Here is a 15,230-nt window from a genome sequence, read left to right on the forward strand (position 1 = left end):
AAAGTTTTCATAATATGGGTGTTTTTCCCCCTCCATTACCCTAATCTTCAAAGAACAATCTGTTTTTTATTTGTACATTTTATGCATGGGCAAAGTGAAGCCAAATGTTGATTTTAGCACATTTTCCTGATGGTGTGTTTGTGGCCTTTCTATTTGAAGTGAGTTTACTACTGTTGTTGAATTGCTTGGTGCCATTGTGTGTACAACACACATAAATCTGATGTAGGAGATATTATGATGTGATACATCCTCCTGGGAAATTACTCTCCCACCTATCTTGTGACACATCACTTAACAAGTGCCAAATTGTGGAATTTGGTGTTTCTTAATCTCCTCCTATGTCCTTGCAAAAACATTTTTTTTATCTACTTCTAAATCCAGTTTCTAAAGAAACAGTCTCTAAACTCATGTCCTCCATGGATGGGTTGCCTGGAGGATTCTGGTCAGCATTTCGCCTTCCATTAGTTCAGTCAAGGTTCAGTAGCATCAGTACCATAGGGAGTGTGTGTGTGTGTGTGTGTGTGTGTGTGTGTGTGTGTGTGTGTGTGTGTGTGTGTGTGTGTGTGTGTGTGTGTGTGTGTGTGTGTGTGTGTGTGTGTGTGTGTGTGTGGGTGGGTGGGTGGGTGGGTGGGTGGGTTTGCATGTTAGCGCTAATGTCCTGACCTGAGTGCCACCGATGTCTGATTCATATCCAAGTAATATCAGAGAACGAAGACTTCCAACCATGGCAACATCAAAACACTAACTCTCCCTTCCTGCCATTGGAATGTGTGGCTTCAAGATTGCAATATCATTGGCCGTGACTCAAATAGGTGTTGTTCATATGGCATCAGACTCATGCTGTGACATGTTCTATAATGCACCCTGTAAGAGTTATCATTATTGTTTTATGAGAGTGAGGACTATCTCAAAGTGGAGAGTTACGATCTCAAAGTTCAAATGTCACTGTTTTGGGCACTGTGTATGAGGTAACCACACCTAGCTCAATCAGCCATAGATACAACTGTTTTAGTTCACTCCAATACTAACTAATAGTATAGTAGTATACAGTCGTCTCACACCGTGACCACATTATGTTGTGTTACAGCCTACATTTAAAGTTGATTACATTGAGATTTCCTGTCACTGGCCTACACACAATACTCCATAATAAGTGGAATTATGTTTTTGAAAATGTCCCTTTGAGCATGGTGAAGTTATTCATTCCAATTTAGATGAGTGAAAAGAAAGAAGCCTTTACAGAATAAAAATATTCCAAAACATGCCTCTTGTTTGCAACAAGGCAGTAAAGCAATACAAAACAAATGTGGCAAAGCAATTAACTTTTTGTGCTGAACACAAAGTGTTATGTTTGGGACAAATCCAATACAACACATTACTGAGTACCACTCTGTTACGGAGCGTGAATGAGGACCCAAAAGCGAATTAACTTAAACAGAGCTTCTTTAATTACCAAACATAAGTAGGCTCAGACGGACCGGCAGATTCCGACAGGACAAGACAAGGTTACAGCAAACATGACGACAGTCTGGTTCAGGCATGAAACACAACAAACAAGAATCCGACAAAGACAGGAACAAAAACAGAGAGAGATATAGGGGACTAATCAGAGGGAAAAAGGGAACAGGTGGGAAACGGGGTGACGAGGTAGTCAGGAGGAGACAAGGAACAGCTGGGGGAAAGCGGGGGAGAAAAGGTAACCTAATAACGACCAGCAGAGGGAGACAGGGTGAAGGGAAAGGACAGAGACAAGACACAACATGACAGTACATGACAGTACCCCCCCACTCACCGAGCGCCTCCTGGCGCACTCGAGGAGGAAACCTGGCGGCAACGGAGGAAATCCTCGATCAGCGCACGGTCCAGCACGTCCCGAGAGGGAACCCAACTCCTCTCCTCAGGACCGTACCCCTCCCAATCTACGAGGTACTGGTGACCACGGCCCCGAGGACGCATGTCCAAAATTCTACGGACCCTGTAGATGGGTGCGCCCTCGACAAGGATGGGGGGGGGGGGGGAAGACGAGCGGGGGCGCGAAGGACGGGCTTGATGCAGGAGACATGGAAGACCGGGTGGACGCGACGAAGGTATCGCGGAAGAAGAAGTCGAACTGCGACAGGATTAATGACCCGAGAAATACGGAACGGACCAATGAACCGCGGGGTCAACTTGCGAGAAGCCGTCTTAAGGGGAAGGTTCTGAGTGGAGAGCCAAACTCTCTGACCGCGACAATATCTAGGACTCTTAGTTCTACGCTTATTAGCAGCCCTCACAGTCTGCGTCCTATAACGGCAAAGTGCAGACCTGACCCTCTTCCAGGTGCGCTCGCAACGTTGGACAAAAGCCTGAGCGGAGGGGACGCTGGACTCGGCGAACTGAGATGAGAACAGCGGAGGCTGGTACCCGAGGCTACTCTGAAAAGGAGATAGCCCGGTCGCAGACGAAGGAAGCGAGTTGTGGGCGTATTCTGCCCAGGGGAGCTGTTCTGACCAAGACGCAGGGTTGCGAAAAGAAAGACTGCGTAAGATGCGACCAATAGTCTGATTGGCCCGTTCTGCTTGACCGTTAGACTGGGGGTGAAAGCCGGAAGAGAGACTAACGGAAGCCCCAATCAAACGGCAAAACTCCCTCCAAAATTGAGACGTGAATTGCGGACCTCTGTCCGAAACGACGTCTGACGGAAGGCCATGAATTCTGAAAACATTCTCGATGATGATTTGTGCCGTCTCTTTAGCAGAAGGAAGCTTAGCAAGGGGAATGAAATGAGCCGCCTTAGAGAACCTATCGACAACCGTAAGAATAACAGTCTTCCCCGCTGACGAAGGCAGTCCGGTGACAAAATCTAAGGCGATGTGAGACCACGGTCGAGAGGGAATGGGAAGCGGCCTGAGACGGCCGGCAGGAGGGGAGTTACCGGACTTAGTCTGCGCGCAGACCGAACAAGCAGCCACGAAACGACGCGTGTCATGCTCCCGGGTGGGCCACCAAAAACGCTGGCGAATGGAAGCAAGCGTACCCCGAACGCCAGGGTGGCCGGCTAACTTGGCAGAGTGAGCCCACTGAAGAACGGCCAGACGAGTAGGAACGGGAACGAAAAGAAGGTTCCTAGGACAAGCGCGCGGCGACGGAGTGTGAGTGAGCGCTTGCTTTACCTGCCTCTCAATTCCCCAGACAGTCAACCCGACAACACGCCCCTCAGGGAGAATCCCCTCGGGGTCAGTGGAGGCTACTGAAGAACTGAAGAGACGAGATAAAGCATCAGGCTTGGTGTTCTTAGAGCCCGGACGATAAGAAATCACGAACTCGAAACGAGCGAAAAACAGCGCCCAACGCGCCTGACGCGCATTAAGTCGTTTGGCAGAACGGATGTACTCAAGGTTCCTATGGTCAGTCCAAACGACAAAAGGAACGGTCGCCCCCTCCAACCACTGTCGCCATTCGCCTAGGGCTAACCGGATGGCGAGCAGTTCGCGGTTTCCCACATCATAGTTACGTTCCGACGGCGACAGGCGATGAGAAAAATACGCGCATGGGTGGACCTTGTCGTCAGAGAGGGAGCGCTGAGAAAGAATGGCTCCCACGCCCACCTCTGACGCGTCAACCTCGACAACGAACTGTCTAGAGACGTCAGGTGTAACAAGGATAGGAGCGGATGTAAAACGATTCTTGAGGAGATCAAAAGCTCCCTGGGCGGAAACGGACCACTTAAAGCACGTCTTGACAGAAGTAAGGGCTGTGAGAGGAGCTGCCACCTGACCGAAATTACGGATGAAACGACGATAGAAGTTCGTGAAGCCGAGAAAGCGCTGCAGCTCGACGCGTGACTTAGGGGCGGGCCAATCAATGACAGCTTGGACCTTAGCGGGATCCATCTTAATGCCTTCAGCGGAAATAACAGAACCGAGAAATGTGACGGAGGAGGCATGAAAAGAGCACTTCTCAGCCTTCACAAAAAGACAATTCTCTAAAAGGCGCTGGAGGACACGTCGAACGTGCTGAACATGAATCTGGAGTGACGGTGAAAGAATCAGGATGTCGTCAAGGTAAACGAAAACAAAGATGTTCAGCATGTCTCTCAGGACATCATTGACTAATGCCTGAAAGACAGCTGGAGCGTTAGCGAGGCCGAAAGGAAGAACCCGGTATTCAAAGTGCCCTAACGGAGTGTTAAACGCCGTCTTCCACTCGTCCCCCTCCCTGATGCGCACGAGATGGTAAGCGTTACGAAGGTCCAACTTAGTGAAAAACCTGGCTCCCTGCAGGATCTCGAAGGCTGAAGACATAAGAGGAAGCGGATAACGATTCTTCACTGTTATGTCATTCAGCCCTCGATAATCTATGCAGGGGCGCAGAGACCCGTCCTTCTTCTTGACAAAAAAAACCCCCGCTCCGGCGGGAGAGGAGGAGGGGACTATGGTACCGGCGTCAAGAGCTACAAACAAATAATCTTCGAGAGCCTTACGTTCGGGAGCCGACAGAGAGTATAGTCTACCCCGGGGGGGGGGGGGTGGTTCCCGGAAGGAGATCAATACTACAATCATACGACCGGTGTGGAGGAAGAGAGGTGGCCCTGGACCGACTGAACACCGTGCGCAGATCGTGATATTCCTCCGGCACCCCTGTCAAATCACCAGGCTCCTCCTGTGAAGAAGAGACAGAGGAAACAGGAGGGATAGCAGACATTAAACATTTCACATGACAAGAGACGTTCCAGGAGAGGATAGAATTACTAGACCAATTAATGGAAGGATTATGACAAACTAGCCAGGGATGGCCCAAAACAACAGGTGTAAAAGGTGAACGAAAAATTAAAAAAGAAATGGTTTCACTATGATTACCAGAAACAGTGAGGGTTAAAGGTAGCGTCTCACGCTGAATCCTGGGGAGAGGACTACCATCCAGGGCGAACAAGGCCGTGGGCTCCTTTAACTGTCTGAGAGGAATGTCATGTTCCCGAGCCCAGGTCTCGTCCATAAAACAGCCCTCCGCCCCAGAGTCTATTAAGGCACTGCAGGAAGCTGACGAACCGGTCCAGCGTAGATGGACCGACAAGGTAGTGCAGGATCTTGAAGGAGAGACAGGAGTAGTAGCGCTCACCAGTAGCCCTCCGCTTACTGATGAGCTCTGGCCTTTTACTGGACATGAAGTGACAAAATGACCAGCGGAACCGCAATAGAGACAGAGGCGGTTGGTGATTCTCCGTTCCCTCTCCTTAGTCGAGATGCGGATACCTCCCAGCTGCATGGGCTCAGCACCCGAGCCGGCAGAGGAAGATGGTAGTGATGCGGAGAGGGGGGCAACGGAGAACGCGAGCTCCTTTCCACGAGCTCGGTGACGAAGATCAACCCGTCGCTCAATGCGAATAGCGAGTTCAATCAAGGAATCCACGCTGGAAGGAACCTCCCGGGAGAGAATCTCATCCTTTACCTCTGCGCGGAGACCCTCCAGAAAACGAGCGAGCAAAGCCGGCTCGTTCCAGCCACTGGAGGCAGCAAGAGTGCGAAACTCAATAGAGTAGTCTGTTATGGATCGATTACCTTGACATAGGGAAGACAGGGCCCTGGAAGCCTCCTCCCCAAAAACAGATCGATCAAAAACCTGTATCATCTCCTCCTTAAAGTCCTGATACTGGTTAGTACACTCAGCCCTTGCCTCCCAGATTGCCGTGCCCCACTCACGAGCCCGTCCAATAAGGAGAGATATGACGTAGGCGACACGAGCAGTGCTCCTGGAGAAAGTGTAGGGCTGGAGAGAAAACACAATATCACACTGGGTGAGGAACGAGCGGCATTCAGTGGGCTCCCCAGAGTAACACGGCGGGTTATTGATTCTGGGCTCCGGAGATTCGAAAGCCCTGGAAGTGGCCGGTGGATCGAGGCGGAGATGGTGAACCTGTTCTGTGAGGTTGGAGACTTGGGTGGCCAGGGTCTCAACGGCATGTCGAGCAGCAGACAATTCCTGATCGTGTCTGCCTAGCATCGCTCCCTGGATCCCGACGGCTGAGTGGAGAGGATCCGAAGTCGCTGGGTCCATTCTTGGTCGGATTCTTCTGTTACGGAGCGTGAATGAGGACCCAAAAGCGAATTAACTTAAACAGAGCTTCTTTAATTACCAAACATAAGTAGGCTCAGACGGACCGGCAGATTCCGACAGGACAAGACAAGGTTACAGCAAACATGACGACAGTCTGGTTCAGGCATGAAACACAACAAACAAGAATCCGACAAAGACAGGAACAAAAACAGAGAGAGATATAGGGGACTAATCAGAGGGAAAAAGGGAACAGGTGGGAAACGGGGTGACGAGGTAGTCAGGAGGAGACAAGGAACAGCTGGGGGAAAGCGGGGGAGAAAAGGTAACCTAATAACGACCAGCAGAGGGAGACAGGGTGAAGGGAAAGGACAGAGACAAGACACAACATGACAGTACATGACACACTCCCCATATTTTCAAGCATAGGTGTGGCTGCATCATGTTATGGGTATGCTTGTAATCGTTAAGGATTCGGGAGTTTTTCAGGATAAAAAAGAAACCGAATAGAGCTAAGCACAGGCAAAATCCTAGAAGAAAACCTGCTTCAGTCTGCTTTCCGTCACACACTGGGAGATTAATTTTGTCACATGGAATGACACTGGAGAGACGAAGCAGGTACGGGGAGTCAAACATTTAATAAGCATACAAGAAAACAAAGACAAAAAAGTCCAGGTGAGTCCAATATCCCTGATGCGCATGACGAGGGAAGGCAGGTGTGCGTAATGGATCATAGGAGTGCGTGATGCAGGGCAGCCTGGCACTCTCAAGCGCCAGAGGGGGAAGAGCGGGAGCAGACGTGACACATTTACCTTTCATTAGGACAATAACCTAAAACACAAGGCCATAGCTACACTGGAGTTGCTTACCAAGAAGACAGTGAATATTCCTGAGTGGCCGAGTTACAGTTTTGACTAATGGGCTAATGTTGCACAATCCAGGTGTGGAAAGCTCTTAGAGACTTACCCAGAAAGACTCACAGCTGTAATCGATGCCAAAGGTGCTTCTACAAAGTATTGACTCAGCGGTGGGACAACTTACGTAAATGAGATATTTCTGTATTTCATTTTCAATAAGTTTGCAAACATTTCTAAAACATGTTTTCACTTCGTCATTATGGGGAATTGTGTGTAGATGTGAGAAGAAAAAAAAGACTTAATCAATTCTGAGTTCAGGTTGTAGCACAACAAAATGTGGAATAAGTCATGGGCTATGAATACTTTCTGAAGGGACTGTAGTAATAAAACTGGTACATATGAATAACCTGAACAGATCACCTGTTGAAATGTATTGTGATTCGTCATCGAATAAGATTAAGAATTTGCTCACAATGTTTCCTTATTACACTTATGAGAAAATGTCAGGTATTCTTTTGGCAGAGGCCTGCACCGTTCATAAACCACATCACCTGATAAGAATGTGAAAGGTGACAGGCTTAGTTTTATGTGCTATCAACACCACCATTAAACATAAAGGCTATAACACATAGGTGTCAGGGTGTAAGGTTGGGCAGGATCCAGATTTCCATACCTTCATTCCATGACGGTTCCATCTCAGGATATACTGTATAACCAGCCTCAAAAAATTTGAACGTCACGAAAAGGCCCAAAAATATCAGTTAACAAATACAAAATGCTAACAAGTGTTAAGCAATTCCCATAGCGGATGCTAGGTAAATGCTAACGGGCGCATGCTAATATGAACTACTAAGACAACCCTGCTTAAAGTTACGCCAGTAGCTATCCCAAAACACAGTTTGCATCACACACAAAACAAATATTAGACAGCAGAGATCTTAATAAAGGAAGGGATTGTCTCTGCTGCTGTTACGAAGAAGCTTTATCTTGCACGCTAAAGTCAGCTGCTTAGCTAACATCAGCAAGTTAGCAAAAACCTGCTGCAGAGAATTTATTTGGCACATCTTAGATAGTTCATTTAATAATTAGAAGATATATAGGGGATAGACATTGGTAGTGTAGTGAATTTCATACAAGCGTAATGTAACGGGATTCGTCCTCCTCTGACGAGGAGTATGAGAGATCGGACCAATACGCAGCGTGGTAAGTGTTCATGATACTTAATAGAACAGAACACTTAAATACAAAAACAACAAGAGAACGAAAAATGTCACCGAAACAGTTCTGTCTGGTTCAGACACAAAACAGAAAACAATCACCCACAACTAAAATGGGGAATTCAGGCTACCTAAGTATGATTCTCAATCAGAGACAACGAACGACACCTGCCTCTGATTGTGAACCATACCAGGCCAAACACATAAACCCAACATAGAAAAAAGAACATAGACTACCCACCCCAACTCATGCCCTGACCAAACTAAAACAAAGACATAACAAAGGAACTAAGGTCAGAACGTGACACGTAACTCGATCACCTCCCTTAAGTTGCGCTGCAGCAGGAGTGACTCACCTCATGAAACTCCCGTTTTGCTCATTGTGCTTCTTTGTAAACAAACACACGTGACTGGCTCAAATAGGCTGTCTTGAGAAACGTATCTATTACCTAGTGCACAAGTTGACTGCATTATTTAAAAAATAAAAATTTTCAAATTTATTAAAAAACGGTATTGACGGTATTGGAAAAATTCCCAGGATATGGTATACACAGTACACTGCCCAACCCTAGGATGTTTCTATAATAATGATCAAGTCGTTATAAAGTCACTGTAAAAACCAGACAGTATCACAATGAGACCTCTACCAGTGATGCCACCATTAACTATCTAAAGACAGACTGACTGTGATAAGTCTGGGGTAAAAGTCTCATTGTCATTAGTGGGTGGTTCCAGAAAGGATCCACCACAAACAGACACAAACAGTCAAACGGGGAAGCCTTTTATTATTGTGGGTGTAATTCCGCTGAACATAAGGCTGGTTTTATGAATTCTTTTATTTTAGATGTAGCAATGTTTAGAGATGTACACATAGGCCTATGTATACAGTATTATGAACAATACTATGTATCCTTTCCTGGGTAGGTCAATCTGGAGACAGCAGGAACAGATGCCTTTGTAATGTTTTAGAAAGAAAGAGATAGAGAGAGAGAGATGTCTTTCCCCCCCTAGTTTTTAAACATTGTAGCACACAGATTGCTGAGACTAAGACCAGAGCCATGTGGAGGATTACAGGGTCAAATGTCATTACCTAGTCATATGCCTGGTTAACACAGCATACGATGGAGAGGAGTACAGGGATGGAGGGGGGGGGGGGGGGGGGGGGGGGATCAAGAGGGAGAGAGAGAGGGGGGAGAGGAATAAGAGAGGGGAGGTCTGAGAGAGAGGGGAGGATAGAGAGGGAGAGAGAGAGGGGAAGGATAGAGAGGGAGAGAGAGAGGGGGGAGAGGAATAAGAGAGGGGAGGTCTGAGAGAGAGGGGAGGGATAGAGAGGGAGAGAGAGGGGGGAGAGGAATAAGAGAGGGGAGGTCTGAGAGAGAGGGGAAGGATAGAGAGGGAGAGAGAGAGAGAGAGAGATGAGTAGGGGATAGTCAGTCAGAACAAGTCACAACCTCAAGAGGACAATTCATATGGGATGCTTAACCTTTCTAAAGGGTATAGTCCACAATGCTCTTCACCCAGATGTATTATGCGTGATAGCAGGATAGCCTGATTTAACCACTGCATTAATTTCAAACGGAGGGTTTTTCAACATTTAGTCCCTCTTAGTCCAATAGAGGATGTGTGTACTCTTGACCACAGATGTTATGTAATGATCGGCTGCTCTCCACCCATCAACATGTGAACATAAGTTAATTTCAGTTTGGTGAAGTCATCTAGTTTTTTTTCAGCATTAATTACAGTATCACCGTTTCTCATGTTCTGCTATACATACGGACAGAATATGTGGCTCGTTAGTTGGTTCTCAGAGAGGTCAGAGAGGAAATTAGCAGGTGTGTGTCGATACGAATACCAGCCCTCTCACTTTGTAACCTGTTTGAAAACAAGCCCTCTCACTACACACCAGCCCTCTCACTCTGCAGCAGGCTGTTGTTGGTGCAGTATAAACAGCCTGCCAAGAGCCCACCTCCCTCCTATTGCTCTCTCCCTTCTGCCGTACAATGGCAGCATTTACCAGTACGTTCTGTTGACCTTCAGAGGGCAATGTTGTTGTAGCTGCAGGCAGCCCGAGAGGTACAGCTCTGTCTCAGCAGGTCTGGGATCACGCCAGGTGTGTGTGTGTGTGTGTGTGTGTGTGTGTGTGTGTGTGTGTGTGTGTGTGTGTGCGTGCGCGTGTGTTTGTGCGTGCTTACCTAATGTATGTATGCTCAGTTTGTTTGGGTAGATTCTGTTTATATGGTCCCACAGGCGCAGTTGTGATTATAACTGAATTAATACTGAGGTGATAGGAGTGGGTGGATGGTTTACTTGTTGCAGGTGTTTGCAGAAAATATTTAAAATCATTACAAACTAAGACTATACAATATAACATTTTGTAAAAAGCAGACCTTCTAGTGGTAGCTAGGTGGTTCTAGTGGCAGGTGGTTATAGAATGCAATTATAACTCATTCAAAAAAATATGGCTAGGCTACATAACCTCTAGATGTCACCCCGTTGTGTCTGTGTCTGTACTGTAAATTGTCCCGCTGTTATTGTCTGCTTCTGTTGACTGTAGTGACTGCTATTGTTCCTCTATGGCGTTCAATGTGGGTTCTCTCAATGGGGATTTTTCTGTCTCTGTGTCAGGTCAATGGCAACTACTGAGTTACCACTGTTCAAACACTACTGTGTCAAAATTAAATCTCATCCATGCAGTATGTAAAAACTCCTCATGACTTGATGAAACATAAAATACACATGATGTTTTGGTTTGTTCTTCACCCCTAAAGTCAACATTGCTTGTGTAAGCATAGGGAAAGAGCAGATACAACAACTTTGTGAAAACCCATTGTTCTCCTCGTGAAGTCTCAGCCAGTACCATGCCGGCCAGGCTATCAGGGACGTTGTTGCCGCCAAGCAACTTGAGGAAAAAGGGTTATAGATGTCCTCCACATATTTAAACGCAATAGTTTCCTTTAGCCTGGTTGTCTTAAAGTTTCTGCATTGATTCACCACTGATATATCCTGGCCTTGCCAAATAAGATAACATAATGTTGACGCAAGAAGAAATAGACTGGCAGTATCACAGAAATATTGAATGTGTTTCTCTATGACTGGAAACCAGGCTAGATGTCGTTTACCTGCATACCGCAGATACAGTTGAAGTCGGAAGTTTACATACACTCAGGTTGGAGTCATTAAAGCTTGTTTTTTCAACCACTCCACATATTTCTTGTTATCAAACTATACTTTTGGAAAGTCGGTTTGGACATCTACTTTGTGCATGACACAAGTATTTTTTCCAACAATTGTTTACAGACAGATTATTTCACTGTATCACAATTCCAGTGGGTCAGAAGTTCACATGCACTACGTTGATTGTGCCTTTAAACAGCTTGGTAAATTCCAGAAAATGATGTCATGGCTTTAGAAGCTTCTGATAGGCTAATTGGCATCATTTGAGTCAATTGGAGGTGTACCTGTGGAAGTATTTCAAGGCCTACCTTCAAACTCAGTACCTCTTTGCTTGACACCATGGGAAAATCAAAAGAAATCAGCCAAGACATCACCAAAAATATTGTAGACCTCCACAAGTCTGGTTCATCCTTGGGAGCAATTTCCAAACGCCTGAAGGTACCACGTTCATCTGTACAAACAATAGTACGCAAGTATAAACACCATGGGACCACACAGCCGTCATACCGCTCAGGAAGGAGATGAGCGTACTTTGGTTCGAAAAGTGCAAATAAATCCCAGAACAACAGCAAACGACCGTGTGAAGATGCTGGAGGAAACAGGTACAAAAGTATCTATATCTACAGTAAAACGAGTCCTATATCGACATAACCTGAAAGACCGCTCAGCAAGGAAGAAGCCACTGCTCCAAAACCGCCATTAAAAAGCCAGACTACAGTTTGCAACTGCACATGGGGACAAAGATCCTACTTTTTGGAGAAATGTCCTCTGGTCTGATGAAACAAAAATAGAACTGTTTGGCCATAATGACCATTGTTATGTTTGGAGGAAAAAGGAGGAGGCTTGCAAGCCGAAGAACACCATCCCAACCGTGAAGCACAGGGGTGGCAGCATCATGTTGTGGGGGTGCTTTGCTGCAGGATGGACTGGTGCACTTCACAAAATAGATGGCATCATGAGGACGGGAAATGATGTGGATATATTGAAGCAACATCTCAAGACATCAGTCAGGAAGTTAAAGCTTGGTCACGAGTTGTGGAAAAATGGCTTAAGGACATCAAAGTCAAGGTATTGGAGTGGCCATCACAAAGCTCTGACCTCAATCCTATAGAAAATTTGTGGGCAGAACTGAAAAAGCGTGTGCGAGCAAGGAGGCCTACAAACCTGACTCAGTTACACCAGCTCTGTCAGGAGGAATGGGCCAAAATTCACCCAACTTATTGTGGGAAACTTGTGGAAGGCTATCCTTAACGTTTGACCTAGGTTCAACAATTGAAAGGCAATGCTACCAAATACGAATTGAGTGAATGTAAACTTCTGACCCACTGGGAATGCGGTGAAAGAAATAAAAGCTGAAATAAATCATTCTCTCTACTATTATTCTGACATTTCACATTCTTAAAATAAAGTGGTGATCCTAACTGACATAAGACAGGGAATTTTCACTAGGATTAAATGTCAGGAATTGTGAAAAACTGAGTTTAAATGTATTTGGCTAAGGTGTATGTAAACTCCGTCCCTGTCCGTTGGTTGCGCCTGTTGGTCTGCCCTGTACGGAGCTCGCACACTCCTGGTTGTGTTATTATCCCAGTCTGCCCTTTATGGAGATCGCAGGCCCTGTATCCATACATGCATGGGTTGAGGGATGTGGTCACCATTTGAGTGTGTGTAGCTAGCTACCTAGTTTTAATATCAACATTACTGCCACAACAGCATAACATTTGATTCTCACTTTATAACACTTGATTTAACCTACATCATCATCAATATTTGGTCTGGTTGGCTGATACATGCAGCAGAGAGAAGCAGAAAGACATAGAGAGGAGCGGCAGTATCAACAACCCTCTGATCCAACTCCATCAGTTTCTTCTAGAGTTAGCAGCAACACAGGTCGACTACACTCGAGCTTACCACCATAATAAATATACACACAAGCCTCTAGCTTGAGTTAGTAGATTATGAGTATTATATTATGAAGTTATTATTTGATACAAGCATTGAAGATAAATCACAATCAGTAAAATAAAAAATTGAGCTAGCTAACTTGCAGATCTACATCAATCATCAACGTCAATGATTAGCTGATAGCTCACCATCTTTCCCCGATGTCGATCATCTGTTTAGGAGGCACTGTAACTAGCTTGCTTACAATTTGTGATGTTGAGTGACTGTGTTGTTGCAGAAATAAATAGGCCTATGCTCAACATTTGTTTTTGCTACAGGCATTTGGTATATTATGAATTTTGAGATGTGAATTATGGAAGTCATTTTGTTTTTCAAGTGGGGGACCTGACCCATGAACCTGCCCCCTGAATGGCAGTGAAGAGAAGTACCCAATTGTCATACTTGAGTAAAAGTAAAGATACCTTAATAGAAATTGACTCAAGTAAAAGTGAAAGTCACCCTGGGAAATACTACTTGAGTAGGTCTAAAAGTATTTGCTTTTAAATATACTTAAGAATCTAAAGTAAATATAATTGCTAAAATATACTTACCTATCAAAAGTAAAAGTTAAAGTATGAATAATAAAATAAATATATATTAAAAGTGAAAGTTGTCGAAAATATAAATAGTCAAGTCAAGTACAGATACCCCAAAAAACTTCCTAAGTAGTACTTTGAAGTATTTTTACTGAAGTACTTTACACCACTGCTGAATGGTCTGTGCACGGCCCTGGTCTCAGTCACCAGATCTCAACCCAATTGAACACTTATGGGAGTTTCTGGAGCGGCACCTGAGACAGCGTTTTACAACAAAACATCAAATTGTGGAATTTCTTGTGGAAGATCGGTGCCTCATCTCTCCAATAAATCAAATCAAAATCACATTTATTTATATAGCCCTTCTCACATCAGCTGATATATCAAAGTGCTGTACAGAACCCCAGCCTAAAACTCCAAACAGCAAGTGTAACAGTATAACTTTAGACCGTCCCCTCGCCCATACCCAGATGCGAACCAGGGACCCTCTGCACACATCAACAACAGTCACCCACGAAGCATCGTTACCCATCGCTCCACAAAAGCCGCGGCCCTTGCAGAGCAAGGGGAACTACTACTTCAAGGTCTCAGAGCAAGTGACGTCACCGATTGAAACGCTATTTAGCGCGCACCGCTAACTAAGCTAGCCGTTTCACATCCGTTACACTCACCCCCCTTTTGACCTTCCTCCTTTTCCGCAGCAACCAGTGATGCGGGTCAACAGCATCAATGTAACAGTATAACTTTAGACTGTCCCCTCGCCCATACCCGGGCTCGAACCAGGGACCCTCTGCACACATCAACAACAGTCACCCACGAAGCATCGTTACCCATCGCTCCACAAAAGCCACGGCCCATGCAGAGCAAGGGGAACTACTACTTCAAGGTCTCAGAGCATGTGACGTCACCGATTGAAACGCTATTTAGCGCGCACCACCGCTAACTAAGCTAGCCATTTCACATCCGTTACACAAGCAATGTAGGTGTAGAAGCACGGTGGCTAGGAAAAACTCCCTAGAAAGGCCAAAACCTAGGAAGAAACCTAGAGAGGAACCAGGCTATGAGGGGTGGCCAGTCCTCTTCTGGCTGTGCCGGGTGGAGATTATAACAGAACATGGCCAAGATGTTCAAATGTTCACAAATGACCAGCATGGTCAAATAATAATAATCACAGTAGTTGTCGAGGGTGCAACAAGTCAGCACCTCAGGAGTAAATGTCAGTTGGCTTTTCATAGCCGATCATTGCGAGTATATCTACCGCTCCTGCTGTCTCTTGAGAGTTGAAAACAGCAGGTCTGGGACAGGTAGCACGTTCATTGAACAGGTTAGGGTTCCATAGCCGCAGGCAGAACAGTTGAAACTGGAGCAGCAGCACAGCCAGGTGGACTGGGGAGAGCAAGGAGTCATCAGGCCAGGTAGTCCTGAGGCATGGTCTTAGGGCTCAGGTCCTCCGAGAGAGAGAAAGAAAGAAA

The 15,230-nt window shown here is 45.9% G+C and overlaps 1 protein-coding gene across 4 annotated transcripts in view; it reads left to right on the forward strand.

Annotated features, from left to right (window-relative positions):
- baiap2l1a (BAR/IMD domain containing adaptor protein 2 like 1a) overlaps nt 1-15,230 on the forward strand; it is a 48,399-nt gene that overhangs the window by 11,901 nt on the left and 21,268 nt on the right. The window lies entirely within an intron of this gene.

This window comes from Oncorhynchus mykiss, chromosome 20 (assembly GCF_013265735.2).
Source record: "Oncorhynchus mykiss isolate Arlee chromosome 20, USDA_OmykA_1.1, whole genome shotgun sequence".
NCBI classification, from domain to species: domain Eukaryota; kingdom Metazoa; phylum Chordata; class Actinopteri; order Salmoniformes; family Salmonidae; genus Oncorhynchus; species Oncorhynchus mykiss.